This window comes from Peromyscus californicus, unplaced genomic scaffold, assembly GCF_007827085.1.
Source record: "Peromyscus californicus insignis strain IS unplaced genomic scaffold, ASM782708v3 Scaffold_10__1_contigs__length_136768540, whole genome shotgun sequence".
In the NCBI taxonomy this organism is placed as follows: domain Eukaryota; kingdom Metazoa; phylum Chordata; class Mammalia; order Rodentia; family Cricetidae; genus Peromyscus; species Peromyscus californicus.
In genome coordinates, this window is record NW_026294391.1 from 127,586,676 (window position 1) to 127,606,067 (window position 19,392).

Here is a 19,392-nt window from a genome sequence, read left to right on the forward strand (position 1 = left end):
GGGGTCTGATCAAAGTTCTGAGCCTTACTTTCTACAAATGTTTATAGGATAAGTAATATCATTTTCCTACTTGAAGGACACTTCGGAAGCTCTAATAAGCTTAAAGCACATTAAACCCTTTTATAAACTATGAAACATCTCATATTTAAGTGGTATTACAGTAACAGAATATTTTTAAAGAACAATGAGGACAAAACTTAATAAACAATTATTAAGGTACAAACATTATTTCAAGTTCCTATCATAATCAAGCAGCTGAGGGAACAGCAATGTAGCCATTAACATACCTCATACCTTTTCATCTCTGTGAGTCCTTGGCAAACCCCCATAAATATTATGTAATTGATGAACACCACCTTCCATGAAACAGCACAGGCAAGTAATCTCAGCTACTTGTAAGGAAGATGCAGGAAAATCACAAGTTCAATCCTTGCATGGGCAACTTAGTGAGACCCTGTCTCAAAATCTTAAAAAGTCAAAAAGTCTGGCAATGGAACTCAGTGGCAGGGTACATTTCCAGATTTAATCCCAAATCCTAGGAACATTAGGGAAAGGGGAAAAACAGATCAGAAAAGAAATTCTGACTTAAAACTGTATTTTGGCTGTAAGTAGTAAAATGCTGAATAGAGAAGGCAACAAGTTGTAGAAAGAACTAATTATATCATTACATTTCTTTAAACAAACAACTGTAATTAATCAGCTGAGTTGAGATTGCTTATTAAAAGTTTTTTATTAAAACAAAAAGCAAAATTGGTTTTCTCAGTGTTTGTGAAAGCCCTACACAAACATGACTTCCTCTGTTCCAGAACAATACTTTCTCATCATGCTCTTCATAATCAAACTGTTCTTCTCACATTGAAACAACCCTTACACTCAGAGTCTGAGCTTAAATTTTAGTGCCAGACTAATCTTCTGTTGCATTGAATATCATTACTACTAAAAAATCTAATAACATATTATTATTTGAATAATAATTTCATTAAGAGCTTTTAATAAGACTATGCTATCTCTAAGTGTGACTCTAACATAAATTATTCCAGAAGAAGTGCCACTTTTATATAATCACTCCCTAGAAAAAGCAAAATAATAGCCTCAGTTCTCAATTTCTGAATTTTTCCAGTTTCCTTTTGTGATTTTCCTAGATCTGACTAATCAAAGAACACTAGAGCTGACAGGGCCTGAACTTAGTCTGCCATCCACATCTCCAGATCAGAAAATTGATGTCAGTGTTATCATATCCTCAATCGGACACTTTTTTTGTTTAATTTTCAATGTGATGAGTTCTATACAAGATCCTAAAGAAAATGTGTGCATTTTGAGTCCTAAGCAGAATTTGTATGACTTTACCTTCTTAGAAGGACTTAATCATCATAGGTAAAGTTAAAGTGAGTATATTCTGGATGAACAAGTGATGAAGACAATAGATACAGTTTTTTATTAAAGGAAAAGCCTACAACTTGAGTAAGGAGGCCCTTACCCAATACATTCTGGTAAAGCCACTTACAAGTGAGGCATTGTTGGTTTTCTTATTGTTTGTGAGTGTTAATTGTGTTACTCTGATGAGGACTAAGAAATTCAATGAAATGTGTTAAAAATATACTGTAAAGGACAAATTTTTGTGTAAAATTTTGTTCTTAAATACCTTTATAGAAAAATAAAATCTGTTTGTTTGTGTCTTTGTGTACAATAGGACCTGGGTGTGTTGGTCTGGCAAACGGGAAAACCGATGTGTTGATCAGGCTGGTATTGAACTTGAACCAATCCTCCTGCCTCTGCCTCCTTAATGCTGGATGACAGGATATGCTTGAACACCCATGCTGGACTCTGAAATTAAAATTTGAAAGTGATGGAAAGAAAGGAGTGATTTAAGATGGGAACCCTATCACTTTTTCAAGTAGACTGACTGGAAGGCCACTTTGTAGTAGGCATTAAGAGTGTGACTTCCACAGACAAAAGCAGACATTGGAAATAACAAAAAATGAAAAAGAAAAGAAGAGGCTTAGAATATAAATGAAATGCAGTTGCAAGCTTAGAAACAGGACAGGTAGAAGAAAATAGGTGCCGTGTCTGTGGGGCTTAGGGACCGTACCTGAACATGGATAATAATAGTTATGCAGACTGTCAGAAGTCTAGGTGAAGACAGATATCCAGGCTCTCTAATGGTGTGTGTGTGTGTGTGTGTGTGTGTGTTTGCATGTGTAAGCTGAGAGCATAGATCCAAATTTCTTGGGCACAAGTGTCAGCTTTACTAGTTAAGAGTTCTGTAACCTTGGACAAGCTTCTCTAAATGCTCAGTGCCTTTGTACCCTTAAGGGGTTAAATGAAGATTAAATGAGCTAATATTTAAAAGGCCTTAGAGCTGGTCCTGGAGTGTAGCAAGTACTATATAAACGACTGCTAAATAAACACTAAAATCCACTTTGAATCTCAGGTTTCACTTTTACAAAATACTATTTACTTCCTGTTTGTGAAGGGAAGAAACAATAAATTGTGTCAAATTATGCATAGGCATTTATTTGCTTTCCTGATAAATATTCCTTTAAAACAATAGTAAAAGTTATACATTCATACAGGTAGTTCATAAAGTTGTAGATGTATCCAACATTCTTATTAAATAATAAACACGGAACCAATGCAAAGAAGAAAGCCAAGAGGTCAGAGCTAAGAGCTAAAACCTTACCCTTCCTCCTGCGGTGGTCCTACCTCTCCGAACCAGAGCTACCCCTGTGTTAAAGTCTTTATATAGAGTTCCTGTCCTGCCTTCTCATTGGTTGTAAACCCAACCACATGACCGCCTCCTCACAGCCTGTCTGTATAGGCCTCCAGGTTTTCCATGATTGGTATTAAGATTAAAGGCATGTGTATCCAATAATGGCTGTATCCCTGAACACACAGAGACTTACCCAGCTCTGCCTACCAAGTGCTGGAATTACAAGCGTACGCTACCACTGCCCTGCTTTCCTATGGCTTGCTAATAGCTCTGACCCCCGGGCAACTTTATTTATTAACATACAAATAATATTTTAATACAAATAAAATATCACCATATTTCCCCTTTTCTATTTTAATAAAAAGGAAAAAAAAAGAAAAAGCTTATAACTAATATAAGAAAAACTATATACAAAAGGACAATAACTATATACAATATATACAAGTAATAAATACCTAAACAATGTCTAGTCCATTTGTATTTGACAAATTCAGAGAAAATAATTTCATTATCTATCCTATTTTGGTAAGTCCAAAATGTATCCTAATTAATCTTCAACTATAACTAACTAACCTTCAACTATAACTAACTAATCTTCAACTCCCTCAGAGACCCAAGAAGGAAATAATATTAGCTAACAAAAATAAAAACAGGAAGTGCACATAAGCAACTTCCAAAAAATTTGTGAGTTGACAGAAACAGACAGCTCCCCGGACAGTCACCTGAGGTTTCTCCAAAGTGCTGGGGCATCATCTTCAGCCTATAGGCTTAGCATATCTGACAGACTCATTTGTGAAATAGAATGTACACAAGGTCAACAGTTCAACCTCACATTGAGTGAGAGTAGTCCATGTACCAGAAACACCTGAATTCCACTAGTGTCATGTCATGATTCAGGATTTTAAATTCTGGAAATTGTTGATGGTTTTTTAATTCAGCTGTCCATTCTTCTTGGCTGTGTATATATGGCTTCATCTCAGCATCCCATTCTTCTCAATATCCCTCCATCAAATGCCAGTCTACTATTGAGAGGCGTGAGCTTAGTTACTCTTCAAGAATAACTGTTTCAGCTGCTGTTCCATTGCACATCAGAGGCCATCGGCCCACTGCCTGTTCAGCTGCCTTCGAAGAAAAGGGCACTGTACCTTTTCCGAATTGCGAAGGAAACTTCAGGGATGGTGCCATATTGTCCTGGCCTCTGAAGATGCCTTTTGATAAAGCCATAACCACACTTGTTTTGGCAAGAATCAGTAGTCCTTTGTATCATGTCCTGTCTGTTCATTTTGTCCTGTTGATTCGAGGATACTTTGTTGTCCAGTGGCTAACTTTTGCCACAATGAAAGCTAACTTCATATACAGTTTCTTCAATGCCCATATTTTCTCTGAAGTAGATTGGTACTGCCAGGAGCCGACATGTCTCGTAGTCATAACAAAAAAGAAAAATTTTCTAAGTTATTAAAACATTTTAAATGCCATATTCTGTAGATCTCTGAAGGGTTTGAAGATAACCTGTCTATCTAAAATATATCTACTCAATCTTGAAAACATACCTAATATAACTACAAGTTCTATTATAATATCTAACTACTAACTTTCATTTCTTTATATCCTAATAGTTGGTAATAACATTCAAGGATCAGAAAATTGCATTACATTGTTAGATGAACGGTACAATTAGAAAAATATATATAACATTTTCTAACAATATCAATTTCAATATATATAATTTGTATAAAATATAAAACAATCCAATCCAATGTAAAATATTTACATTTTTCTTTTCTTTCTTTCTTTTTTCTTTTTTTTTTAATAAGAACCTTAAATCTAATCTCCTTTGCTTAGCCTTTTTCCTAACCCTTGACAACAACTTGTAACCAACCCCCCTAATCAATGAAAATTATCCCAGACCCAAAACCCATTAAAAGACCAAAAAAAAAACCAACCGCCCCACACCACCTCTTTGGGAATGTGGGCGTCGTATTCTTGAAATTGCTTCCTGCTGGGTATGGGCGAAGGTATCTTTATCCTGAAAGAAAAATTTTAGGTTAATTGTCAAATTCTAGGAAAGGTAAATATATCCTTCGTTATCCAGTCTGTGTATAATGCCAAAATTCAGGGTTTATCTCAAATCCTTATTCAAGTAGTCTTTGAGACTGGATCATCTCAGCTAGCTCTTCTCAAAATTGCTCTGAGCACTTTGTAGTTCAAAGCTGATCTGTAGATGATGTTTGTCAGCTTAGTGATGTTATTATTGTCCATGTGGAATTGTTGTTGTTGTGGGGCCCCATCTTCTTCCTGGAGACTTCAGTTGATGTTAGGCCTAACCGTGATTTCCTGCAAAAAACTGATAAGAGACTCAAACACAAAGACTATATATGCGACTTTTTAGAATTAGTTAGTACTCTATATGACCATTTATATCTTAACAAAGTTTAAAATGTATATATATCTATATATATTGATCTTGTAAATTTTGATATAAAATTCATACTTTAAGAAAAGTTTAAAGAATCAGAATAGAATCAAAGAGTTGAGATTCGTAATAGAATAGTCCCTTAATTAATTTGACTTTTCTCCTGTCCCATAGCAGAAGATGGCTCTTTTCTTCTGGCATGATACAGGGAGTTTGCATTTTCCTTTTAACAACATGCTTGAGTTTAAAGAAGGAGAGAGCCATTCTCCAACTCCAAAGTCAGCTTTAAATTTTAATTGAACTGGGACGATTAGAAGTTAAATAGTGTTAAATCTTTAAAGAAAAGCAGAAACAAACATTTAGGAAGACATAAAATTTTTTTAGATAACATACCCATATGCCATTTCACTCTGTTTCTTAGGATAGATGATTTGTTCCTTTTCTTCAGTTGTCTCATTTGTCCAGTGTTCTTCAAATTCCTTAACCTTCATTCTCCTAAAAGACAAAAACAAAAACCTTTCCCCAAGGTTTTTTGGGGATGTTCCTTTTTGACAAGTTATCTGATTAAATGAAAAGGCATGTGTTACTGGTGTAAGTTAGTTTAAATTGGATGTTTACGATAGTTGATGAACTATCACCTCCTCTAATTAAGAGGTCTCTCTTGTTCAAATCGAACCTTTATCAATTTTGATGGTACCCACAGCTTATCTTCTCCTGTAGAAATGAAAGCAAAACCTCGTCCCCAACGTAACACATACCCTGGTTTCCATTCTGAGGTCAGCATATCCTTAAAGTATATAGGTTGATTTAATTCTGTAGTTTTTTCTATTATCCAATGTCTCTCTGCAGCTGTTGTTCCTTTCTCATTGGCATTGAGAAAATTCAAAGTTAATAGAGCATTATGTAGTCTATTTCTGGGGGTTTTTGTTACTCCTTTTTGTTTATTTAGCATATCCTTTAGAGTTCTGTTTGATCTTTCTATAACTGCTTGACCTGTAGGATTATGTGGTATACTTGTAACATGGTTTATATTATAATAAGCAAAAAACTGTTTCATTTTAACAGAGATATATGATGGAGCATTATCAGTTTTGATTTGTGCAGGTATACCCATAATGGCCATAACTTCTAGCAAATGAGTGATTACAGAATCAGCTTTTTCAGAACTCAAAGCAGTTGCCCATTGAAATCCTGAATAAGTATCTATAGTGTGGTGTACATATTTCAGTTTTCCAAATTCTGAAAAGTGAAACACGTCCATCTGCCAGATTTCATTCCTCTGAGTACCCTTTGGGTTACATCCTGCTGGTAATGGTGTTTGATTGTAGAAGGAACAAGTAGGACATTTCTTTACTATTTCTTTGGCTTGTTGCCAGGTTATGGAAAAATCCTTTTTTAAACCTTTACTATTGACATGATGTTTTTTATGAAATTCTGAGGCCTCCAGCACATTTCCTATCAATAATTTATCAATCTCATCATTGCCTTGTGCTAGAGGGCCAGGCAGACCAGTATGGGATCGGATGTGAGTTATATATAAAGGATGACTCCTTTTTCTGATTGTATCTTGTAATTGAATAAATAATGAAGTTAATTCTGAAGCATCGTGGATAAATTCTGCAGTCTCAATATGTAATACTACTCTTTCAGCATACTGAGAGTCAGTTACTATATTGAGAGGTTCTGAAAAATCCATTAATACCAACAGAATAGCATACAATTCTGATTTTTGAACTGAATTATAAGGACTTTGAACCACTTTACTTAAATTTTCTGATTTGTAACCTGCCTTTCCTTGTTTGTTGGCATCTGTATAAAATGTACGAACTCCAGATATGGGTTTTTTCCTCACAACTCGAGGCAAGATCCAATCAGCTCTCTTTATAAGATCAATTCTATTGCTTTTGGGATATTTGCTGTTAATTTCTCCCAAAAAATTACTACAAGCTTTTTGCCAAGCTTCATTTTCTATCCATAATTTTTCAATGTCCTCCTTAGTTAAAGGTACGACAATTTCTGCTGGGTCTATTCCTGCTAATTGACGAAGTCTCAATTTTCCTTTCCAAATCAAGTCAGAGATTTTTCCACATAAGTTTTTAATTTTTTATTTGGTTTATTTGGTAAAAATATCCATTCCAATATAATATCTTCCCTTTGCATTAATATTCCTGTTGGGGAATGCCTAGAAGGTAAAATAACCAAAATGCAATCCAGCTTTGGATCAATACGATCTACGTGCCCTTCATGTACTTTCTTTTCTACCAAGGCCAATTCTTTCTCAGCTTCAGGTGATAATTCTCTTGGACTATTTAAGTCCTTATCACCTTCTAAGGTTTTAAACAAATTATTCAGTTCATCATTTTTTACCCCAACAATAGTTCTTAGATGAGAAATGTCTCCAAATAATCTTTGAAAGTCATTAAGAGTCTGTAGTCGATCTCTCCTAATTTGCACTTTTTGAGGTCTAATTTTTTGAAGTTCTATTTTATATCCTAAATAATTAATAGAATCTCCTCTTTGTACCTTTTCTAAAGCAATTTGTAATCCCCAGCAAGGCAAAATTTTCTTTACTTTTTCAAACATTCTTTCTAAAGTATCTGCATTTGAATCAGCTAATAAAATGTCATCCATATAATGATAAATTATAGATTTAGGAAATTTTTTACGTACCACTTCTAATGGCTGTTTTACAAAATATTGGCACAAAGTTGGGCTATTCAACATTCCCTGTGGGAGAACCCTCCATTGAAATCTTTTAACCGGTTGAGAATTATTATAAGTAGGCACTGTGAAAGCAAATCTTTCTCTGTCTTTTTCTTGTAAGGGTATTGAAAAGAAACAGTCTTTTAAATCAATAACTATGAGAGGCCAGCCTTTTGGTAACAGAGTAGGTAAAGGAATTCCAGATTGTAAAGAGCCCATTGGCTGAATTACTTTGTTAATTGCTCTAAGGTCTGTTACCATTCTCCATTTACCAGATTTTTTTTTTTATAACAAATACAGGAGAATTCCAAGGGCTGGTTGATTCTTCAATATGATGAGCATTTAACTGTTCTTCCACCAGCTCTTGTAAAGCCTGGAGTTGCTCTGTTGTTAAAGGCCATGGCTGAACCCATACAGGCTTGTCTGTTGACCATTTTAAAGGTAGAGCTGTTAATGTTTTTGGAAGATTATCAGTTGTTGTGCCCTGTTCTTGTATGACATGGATGGCTGGTGAGCACTCATTAGAATAATATCTTTTAATATTTCTCTCAGAAACATGTACTAATTTATGTTTGTTTCTGAGATTGGAGGGATATTAATCTGAGTATTCCATTGTTGTAACAAGTCTCGACCCCACAGGTTCATAGCTATGTTAGCCATACAGGGTTTTAATTTTCCTTTCTGTCCTTCTGGACCTATACATTCAAGTCATCTTACACTTTGTTTCACTCTAGATAATGTCCCAATTCCTAAGAGTTGAATGTTTACCTCCTGAAGAGGCCAAGTTGGATGCCAAAATTCTGGTGCAATTATGGTAATGTCAGCACCTGTGTCTACCAGACCAGACAACAAAACACCATTTATTTTTATTGTTAGTTTTGGTCTTTGTTCATTAATAGAAGTTTGCCAAAAAATTTTCTTTATGTTTTTTCCTGTATTTCCTATTTTCTCTGTTTCATCATCTCGACTAACATGATTTATTCCAATAGACATTTGGTTATTTAGTTGCTTTGAGTAGGGGTTTCCTCTACAACTGCAGGAAAGGTTTGAACTGGATTTACTGTGGGGGCCTGCCTGAGGCCCCTCTGGGAGTTTCCCGAAGCTCGAGGCAGAGGGTTACCCTGTCTGTCCCTTGTTGATCTACATTCATTGGTCCAGTGTTTTCCCTTACCACACCTTCTGCATACTCCAGGAGGAAGGGGCATTCTGTTGCCAGTGTTCCTTGAAGAAACATTATTTCTAGGAATGACCTGTTTACAATCCCTTTTCAAATGTCCTTGCTTTCCACATCCAAAACATCTAACATTGCTCAAACCTTTTGAAATTGCTTTTCCTACCCACATATCATCATGGTCATAAGCCTCTACATTAACTGTATCTCTAATCCAATCTTCCAAAGGTGCAGATCTTGCCTTTAACGGCCTAATTATTCTTTTGCACGCTGCATTTGCATTCTCAAAGGCTAAAGATTCAATTATTATCTGACTAGCCTCTGAATTCGGGACCATTTTTTGTACTGCTGAAGTCAATCTTTGTAAGAAATCTGTGAAAGATTCTTTGGGGCCCTGTATAACCTTTGTAAATGACTCAGTTTTTTTTCCTGGTTCTTCAACTCTGTCCCATGCATTCAAAGCTGCTGTTTTACATAGAAGTAGGTTTGGACATCATATGAACATTGTGTTTGTACTGAAGCATATTGGCCTTCGCCAAGAAGCTGATCCTGGCAGACTTGTATTCCGCTATCCCTCCATTGTCTTTCTATATGTTTAGCCTCATTACTGAACCACATTTTCCACTGGAGATTTTGTCCGGGTTCAAGAACAGCCTGTGCCAATTCCTGCCAGTCCTTTGGTATAATCCTATTACAAGTTGACCAGGTGTTTAACATTTGCTTTACATATGGGGAGTGCATGCCATAAGATGCTATTGCCTCCTTAAATCTTCGTAAGTCTAACATTTCAACTGGAACCCAAGTATTTTGTTCATTCTCTTCATCAGGTAGCTGCTGTATGGCTACTGGATAAATTAAGGGTGATTGTGTGAAAACTGGCTTTCTTTCTGTAACCTTACGATCCAATTTTGAAACAACTTCACTATTTATTTCTTCTGTCTGAATTTGAATTTCTCTATAATTCATTTTTACCGGTTTAACAAGTTTTTCTAAGACTGTTATCCTGGCACTTAAGTTGACGATCTTTTTAAATAGTAAAATGAGGATAAGAAAAGTCATAAACTGAATAATTCGATCAATATTAATCTTTTCATATAGTTGTTCCATTGTCAGAGTGCTTAAAATTTCAAACAAAGCCCAATTTTCTTCCAATGTACACATAAAGCCCATTTTTTTTAATGTAGAAAAAAATTCTCTTTTAAATAGATATGTTAATTGACTTACCAAGTCTGGGTAGAACAGTAGAATCCCAGGGAATTTCACAGCCACCTGGTGTTCGAGGTGTGAATCCAGCCAGAGAGAGAGAGAGAGAGAGAGAGAGAGAGAGAAAGTGTAGCCGCTTGAGCCGAGTCAAGCCTTGGCTTTACAGGCAGGGGCCCTGTTCAGCAGGGCAGGTCTGAGTTGTTTGTAGCAGTTGCAAGTAGCTCCAGCTGCGGGTCAGTCAGGCCTGGGCCCAAGCTAGGCAGCCGGGCCGCCCAGGCTGGAAACCAGACCTGCCGCCAAGCCAAGCCAAGTGGTTTTTAATGAATTCTTGTCACGTTGGGCGCCAAATGTAGATGTATCCAACCTTCTTATTAAATAATAAACACGGAACCAATGCAAAGAAGAAAGCCAAGAGGTCAGAGCTAAGAGCTAAAACCTTACCCTTCCTCCTGCGGTGGTCCTACCTCTCTGAACCAGAGCTACCCCTGTGTTAAAGTCTTTATATAGAGTTCCTGTCCTGCCTTCTCATTGGTTGTAAACCCAACCACATGACCGCCTCCTCACAGCCTGTCTGTATAGGCCTCCAGGTTTTCCATGATTGGTATTAAGATTAAAGGCATGTGTATCCAATAATGGCTGTATCCCTGAACACACAGAGACTTACCCAGCTCTGCCTACCAAGTGCTGGAATTAAAGGCGTGCGCTACCACTGCCCTGCTTTCCTATGGCTTGCTAATAGCTCTGACCCCCGGGCAACTTTATTTATTAACATACAAATAATATTTTAATACAAATTAAATATCACCATATAAAGTGGTAGAAGACAGATAACAAAAAGAAACAAGAGCAAACCTAGTTCTACTTGGGTATTAAGTATTGAGTTTTCATGAAGGAGAAAGGTCTGTTACATAGTTGGAAAAGGTAAAAGAAAGAAAGTGTCACAGACTCTGTGCATGGCAAGTAACTTTACTGAATAAGAAGTGAAGCCTTTAAGTAGTAAAGTAGAAAACTGAGACATCAGAAAAACTGGTTTCAAGTCAAAGAATCAATCAGTAGCACTTCTTGGACAAAGACTCAATCCCAGGTTCTTTCAACTCTTTTTATGCACAGACTTGATTTCTCATGTTACAAATGCATACATCACAGTTTTTCAAATCATACAAAGGAAGTAAATTGGTGGAGGTTACTCATTTTGAAATGAAAAATGTTTATGTTTAAAGAAAAAAAGGTGCTCTGGGATGTTCTTATGGCAAATGTGTTGCTGATTAATCAATAAATAAAACACTGATTGGCCATTGGCTAGGCAGGAAGTGTAGGTGGGACAAGGAGGAGAATAAAGCTGGGAAGTGGAAGGCTGAGTCAGAGAGACACTGCCAGCCACCAAGATGACAAACAGCATGTGAAGATGCCAGTAAGCCACGAGCCAAGTGGCAAGGTATAGATTAATGGAAATGGATTAATTTAAGCTGTAAGAACAGTTAGCAAGAAGCCTGCCACGGCCATACAGTTTGTAACCAATATAAGTTTCTATGTTTACGTGATCGGGTCTGAGTGGCTGTGGGACTGGCAAGTGAGAGAGATTTGTCCTGACTGTGGGCCAGTCAGGAAAACTCTACCTACAAATGGCGCCCAACGTGGTAAACGTTGCCATGTTGGGAAGCTGAGGTGGGCGGAGCCAGCAGCCACAGCTGCTGCAGTTTAAAGCAATAGATTCACAATAAGACAGATTCAGATGTAATAGTTTACAATGTGTGTAAAATATACGTAGGCCTAAAAGAGACAAAAAAAAAGGTGATATATACAGTTATAGAAACAAATACATAGTTTTAAAAAATAAAGTCTTTAAGGAGACAGTAAAATTAATATAAAAAATAAGCCACGTGAAGATGAATATTACACAGAGAATCTGGATTGTGTTGTCTTTGGGATTTTTTTTTTTTTTTGGTTTTTCGAGACAGTGTTTCTCTGTGTAGCTTTGCGCCTTTCCTGGATCTTGCGCTGTAGACCAGGCTGGCCTCGAACTCACAGAGATCTGCCTGCCTCTGCCTCCCGAAGTGCTGGGATTAAAGGCTTGCGCCACCACCGCCCAGCTTCTTTGGGATTCTTAACTTCAGAGAGATATTTGATTGCAAAGGAAGCTGAGTTAAACCAATATGCATATTTTAAAGATATCTTGACTTCAAAATTTGGATGTAAGGATATGTTACTTTAGAAAGGAGACTCTTCTTTTGTTCCCACAGAAAGCCAAAGGCTATGGATTTGTTCCAGATTAAGATACATCAGGTTTGACCAGCCAAGACCCCCTGAAAGGTCTCCGATGACACCATGGCCCAGATGATCCAACATCCAGAATGGTTTCAAGGCAACTGGCTCAGATGATACAGCCTCACAGACTACTCCATGATCCTAAAATTTTCTGTGTCCCCATAAGATACAGCGTCCCCCTCCAGCAGGAAGTAGTAAGAAAAGCTACACCCAAATTCCCAAATCATATGTAATTTTACTTTGTTAAGGTTAAAACCTTTCTTTTTTTTTTAAAAAATGGGGAAGTGCTGTGGGATGTTCTGTATGGCAAATGTGATTAGTCAATAAATAAAACACTGATTGGCCATTGGCTAGGCAGGAAGTATAGGCGGGACAAGGAGGAGAATAAAGCTGGGAAGTGGAAGGCTGAGTCAGAGAGACACTGCCAGCCGCCAAGATGGCAAACAGCATGTGAAGATGCCGGTAAGCCACGAGCCAAGTGGCAAGGTATAGATTAATGGAAATGGATTAATTTAAGCTGTAAGAACAGTTAGCAAGAAGCCTGCCATGGCCATACAGTTTGTAACCAATATAAGTCTCTATGTTTACTTGGTCAGGTCTGAGCGGCTGTGGGACTGGCAGGTGAGAGAGATTTGTCCTGACTGTGGGCCAGGCAGGAAAATGGAGCTACAAAAAGGGCACAGCAGTGTTCCTTGAAAAGCATCTACTCTTTCTGCGTTTGAAATCAGACCTAACTCTTCCAGCAAATGAGGGCTCCTGTAATAGTGTGGAGTATTCATTCCCCAAACACTAAATAAAGACATTTCATTTGCGTAAATAATAATAGCAATTGACTTTACAAGCATATAAATCAGAATATTTGCAGAGATGTGTGCTGGTTACTTTTAGAAATACAAGAAAACTGCAAAGTCAGGGGAGCCTTGGGGTAAAGCACATGTGAGCTACACTTGGTGACTGTCTCCTTTCAGATCAAGATTGTTTGCTACTTAGTGAGCCATATGCTGCCTCTGGGAAAACTGGGAGTTCTAACTTTCTCCCTGATTGTGCTGTGATTTCCTCAAGGGCAAGGACAAAAAACGTGATGTCCTTATCTTTATGTTCCTGCTTTGATCACAGATAAGGCAGCCTGAAATGACTATTTGTTGAATAAAAACTTTGAGGGCCAACTAATATTTCTTCAAAATAGTCATGGACTGGCAATATATAAATCTCTAAGCAAACGTACATGTGATGGTTCTGCAGTTAGAAACTGACAATAAAAAATGAACTATACAGTTTGTCTGATGTGAGAAATGCTGAGGACAAAAGCAGCATAGAGATACAGACAGTGCTAGAGAGCAAAAAGAATTGACATTTTAAGCAGGTAGATGAGGAAAGGCCTTTAAAAAATTGACATTTGAAGGAGGTGAACTATTAAACTATGCCATCAATGGGAAGAAAAACATCCCTGGCAGAAACAAGGGCTAGTGCAAAGGTTTTTATGTGAAATCCTGCCTGGCTGAAAGCCACCAAGAAGCCTGGCATGCATGCAGGAAATAGGAAGTGTTGGTAGAAGGAAGTATAATAGGGCATAAGGTTAGAAATAGAAAGAAGTATAATAGAGCTAAAGGTTAGAAGGATAACTAGGAGCCAACATAATAAAATATTTATTAAGGTTCGAAGCAGGGAACTTCATATGGTTTTCTAAAAATCACCCTGTCTTTGATTAATAGAATATGTCAGAGGAGCAATAAGTGAATTGGGGAGTTCTATCATAAGACTATCTTCAATAATTTTGGTTCAAGAGGCAGGTAATTTGTGTCAGGTTGGGAAGTGGTTAGTTTCTGGATGAATTCTGATTGCGGAATAGTGTTTGCTGATGGGTTAGATTTTACATGTGAAAGAAAATCCTTACATATGGGAATCAACACTTTTTGCTGAAGGAACTAGCAGTGTGAAGTTTCCAATACAAAAGAAAAGAAGACTAGAAAGGAGTCAGATTATGACTGGAGTACAGAGATGAATAGTTTGATATGAACACCTCAAATATTAAATATATGAACAGAACCACAGAATAGACTTCTTGAATTCATGGAAGGGACACAAATATATATGGATGATATCCAAAGTCAAGTTATTTAATAAAATCAAGTTATAGGTTTGCCCCCACCCCAGAGTTCACATATTCACGTCCTAAATTCTTATGCCTTAGAATATGAGCTCATTCACAGTCAGGTTTGTAGAACAGTCTTGTTAAATAAGAAACACAGAGCCAATGCAGAGATGAAAGCCCAAGAGGTCAGAGCTAAAAACCTTACCCTTCACTGCTGCTGTTGTCCTCTTCAACAAGAGACCTACTTCCTGTCTGTTGGTCTTTTTAATAGACTTTCTATTCTGCTTTCTCATTGGTTGCAAATCCAACAACATGACCTCCTCGTCACTGCCTGTCTGTACAGACCTCCAGGTCTTCTATGGTTTGTGGTGGTACTGTGTTCCCCAAAATATTGTGTATCCTAATAAATTTGTCTGGGATCAGAGAACAGACAGCCACTAGATACAGAGGCTAGAAAATGGTGGCACTCATGCCTTTAATCCTAGCATTCCAGAGATAGAAATCCCTCTGGATCTCTGTGAGTTCAAGGTCACATTGGAAACAGCCAAGCATGGTGACACACGCCTTTAATCCCAGAAAGCCAGCCTTTAATCCCAGGGAGTGGTGGTAGAAAGCAGAAAGATATATGAGGCGTGAGGACCAGAAACTAGAAGCATTTGGCTGGTTAAGCATTTGGCTGGTTAAGCTTTCAGCTGAGACCCATTCTGGATGAGGACTCAGAGGCCTCCAGTCAGAGGAAACAGGACCAGCTGAGGAACTGGCAAGGTGAGATAGCTGTGGCTTGTTCTGTCTCTCTGATCTACCAGCATTGACCCCAATAACTGGCCTCAGGTTGGATTTTATTAATAAGAACTTTTAAGATTCATGCTACAATGGTTGGTATTGAGATCAAAGGCATGTGTCTCCATGCTGGCTGTATCCTTGAACACACAGAGATCTGCCTAGCTCGGCCTCCCAAGAGCTGGGATTAAAGGCGTGCACCACTACTGCCCAGCTTCTGCTATGGCTTGCTATTAGCTCTGACCCCCAGGCAACTTTATTTATTAACATACAAATAAAATCATATTTCAGTACAATTAAAATATCACCATATTTCCCCTTTTCTATTTTAATAAAAAGGAAAAAGTTATAACTAATATAAGAAAAACTATATACAAAAATACAATAACTATATACCATATATACAAGCAATAAATACCTAAACAATTTCTAGTCCATTTGTATTTGACAAATTCAGAGAAAATAATTCCATTACAGGTTTATCATAGGAGTCATCAAATTAAAACGTTATAAGGTTATTCATATCCCAATATACCTGACAGCTTTATAAATCAGCAGTTGGGCAGTAGATTTACACAAATGCACAGACACATAAAGAATGTCATGCAAACATGAAGACAGCCACTTGAAAGACAATGAGTAATACCTCAAATAGGTGTCCCTTTACCTCAAGGAAGGAAAAAAAGTAACATTGCCAAACCTTAGCTTTCCAGCCCCTAGAACTGTGATAATTTGTTAATGCAACACTAAAAAAAAAAACTGTAACCACTTAATTAGCACTTAATTAGTAAGTATGGATGGAAAAATAGGTCTTAGAATTCAATGGAGCTTCACCTTCAGGCATTATAATTTTCAGTCCATGAAGAAGAGTCATCAGCAAGTAATTAGCAAAGGAGACAGAGATGGATCAGCAAGAGGGCCTGGCAGACCCGTATGGGATCGGATATGAGTTAAGTATGAAGGATGCTTCCTAGCCTGATTATATCTTGTAACTGAATAAATAACAAAGTTAATTCTGACTCAACAGAATTAATTTCTGCTGTTTCAACATGTAAGACCACTCTTTCAGCATACTGAGAGACAGTAACTATGTTGAGGCGTTGCTAAAAATCCATTAATACCATCAGAATAGCATATAATTCCGATTTTTTAACTGAATTATAAGGTCGTTGAACCACTTTACTTAAATTTTCTGATTTGTAACCTGCCTTTCCTTGTTTGTTTGCATCTATATAAAATGTAGGGGCTCCAGATATTGATGTTTCCGTACAATTCAAAACAGAATCCAGCTAGTGCTCTTTAAAAGTTTAATTCTATTGCTTTGGGGATATTTGTTGTTAATCTCTCCCAAGAAATTACTGCAAGCTTTCTGCTGTAGAGGTAATTCTGAACATTTTTATGAAATAGGAAACTCAGAGCCAAATGCAGAGTTATAAGCTCCAGAGGTCAGAGAGCAGTAGCTAAGAGCTGAGACCAAGACCACCTTCTTACCACCTGCCGCCACTACCTTCCTTCCCCTGAGAAAGAGACCTACTTCCTGTGTATCTGTCTTTTGATTGACTTTCTGTTCTGTCTTCTCATTGGTTGTAAACAATACCACATGATTTCCTCATCACTGACTGTCTATACAGACCTCCAGGTCTCTATGGTTGGTATTGAGATTAAAGGCATGTGTCTCCATGCTGGTGGTATCCTTGAACACACAGAGATCTGCCAGTCATGTGATTGGGATTAAGGGCATGTGCTACCACTGCCAGTCTTCTGCTAAATGGCTTGCTATTAGCTCTGACCCCCAGGCACTTTTATTTATTAACATACAAATAAAATCACATTTCAGCACAAATAAAATATCACCATATCCTGCTCATAATTTGTCAATTTCATCATTAGTTAAAGGTACTACAATTTCTGCTGGATCTATTCCTGCTGATTGATGAAGTCTCAATTTTCCTTTTAAAATCAACTCAGAGAGTTTTTCCACATGAGTTTTTAATTTTTCATTATGCTTATTTGTTAGAAATATCCATTCCAATATATTATCTTCCCTCTACATTAAAATTCCTGTAGGAGAATGCTTAAAGGGCAAAATAACCAAAATGCAATCAAGCTTTGGATCCAAACAATCCACATGTGCATCCTGTATTTTCTTTTCCACCAAACCAATTCTCTCTCAGCTTCAGCTGATAATTCTCTTAGACTATTTAAGTCCTTGTCACCCTCTAAAGTTTTGAATAAATTACTCAGTTCATCATGTTTTACCCCAATAGTGGTATGTAGACTGTAAATGTCTCCAAATAATCTTTGAAAGTCATTAAATATTGGGGAACACAATATATCACCACAATGTCTCTTAATTCCACAATCAGAATTCATCAAATCCCCTTTGTGATTCTTCAATATTTGGTAGCTACAACTATTTTGATATTTATCATATTTGAGGACATATACCCAATGTTATGACAAACTATTATTTTATTTATTCACTGAGACTTTGTACGATTCCATTTGGATTTTAAAAAATAACTGTTTTCTTGCAAGTTTGTGAGACACTAATTTCATCTAACATCATTTTCTAGAGCTGTAACTTTCTTAAGAAAATAGTGAACTAGTTACTGACAGTACTGAAATCCAAGTACCTTAGCTCTTAAAGACATTCTTCATAAAGCCTCCATGATAGAACTAAAAGATTATTTTTCAAATCCCGTATTTCGTGGTGCCTTGGTTGAGCAGGCCAAGGTTGATATAACATTCACAGGACTGCATAAATTTCTTTGGTCTTCCAACATTAGTAATGAGTGTTTATGAGTGTCTCCTAAGAAAATCCCTGATTTTCTTGCTGTGTTTGTCTGTGTGCATAAACAAACTTACACCACAGAGAAGGCAATAGCAGGAAATCTAGGTGGCAGTTAACCCTAAGTCACTAAAATTTGAGAGACTTTCTGACACAGAGTATGAATAAAGTTGTCCCATGCCAAAAACACAAACAAACAAACCCTCATAGATTATTTTATTGAGGGAGAAGCTTTCTTTCTCCCTTGTCTTTGACTACACAGGATGATGTCCTGTGTGAGAAGAGATTGACTATGAAAACATCATTTTCTGTTTCTCTCATTTGTAAACTTCCCCTTCCCTTTCCTCAAGCTATAGCTGATTTTTATTTCTCTGGATGCTGGAAACCATGTGTCTCAGTAAGTTTTACAGAGCCTAAGTTTAATTTCAGAATTGAATGCTTAACTTCTAGTATCTTTTGCATTAAAGTGCCTATGTGACTGTAAATATCATGAAGTGATTCAGTCATTAAGACAGCTGTTGCCTTATTAGTGATCCAAGAATTTTAATTGGAATTCTAGAAGTGAAAACTTAACTGTAGATGAGTAGTCTTATTAAATAAGAAACACAGAGCCAAATTCAGAGTTAAAAGCCCAAGAGGTCAGAGCAGTAGTTAAGAGCTAAAAACCCTTTCTTACCCTTCACTGTCGTTGCTGTCTTTCCCCTCTGTAAGAGCAAGAGCACTACTTCCTGTGTATCTGTCTTTTTATAGACTTTCTGTTCTGCCTTCTCATTGGTTGTAAACCCAACCACATGACCTCCTTGTCACTGCTCATCTATACAGACCTTCAGGTCTTCTATGGTTGGTATTGAGATTAAAGGCGTGTGTCTCCATGCTGGTGGTATCCTTGGACACACAGAGATCTGCCTGTCATGTGATCAGGATTAAGGGCATGTGCTACCACTGCCAGATTTCTGCTGTGGCTTGCTATTAGCTCTGACCCCCAGGCAACTTTATTTATTAACATACAAATAAAATCACATTTCAGTACAAATAAAATATCACCATACTTAACCACATTTATTTTGCTTTAACTGTATGTATACATGTATGTTTTCAAACCAAACAATTCTGCAATGAAAATTTGCAAACTGTATAAGACTATAAGAGACTGCTAATGCATCAGAGATCATTAATGTATTAGAAATCAGAGTATTCTGAACAACTCAGAAGGAGTGGCCAATTCAAAAAGAAAAATAAAGGATAACATCTACCTGGCACCTGG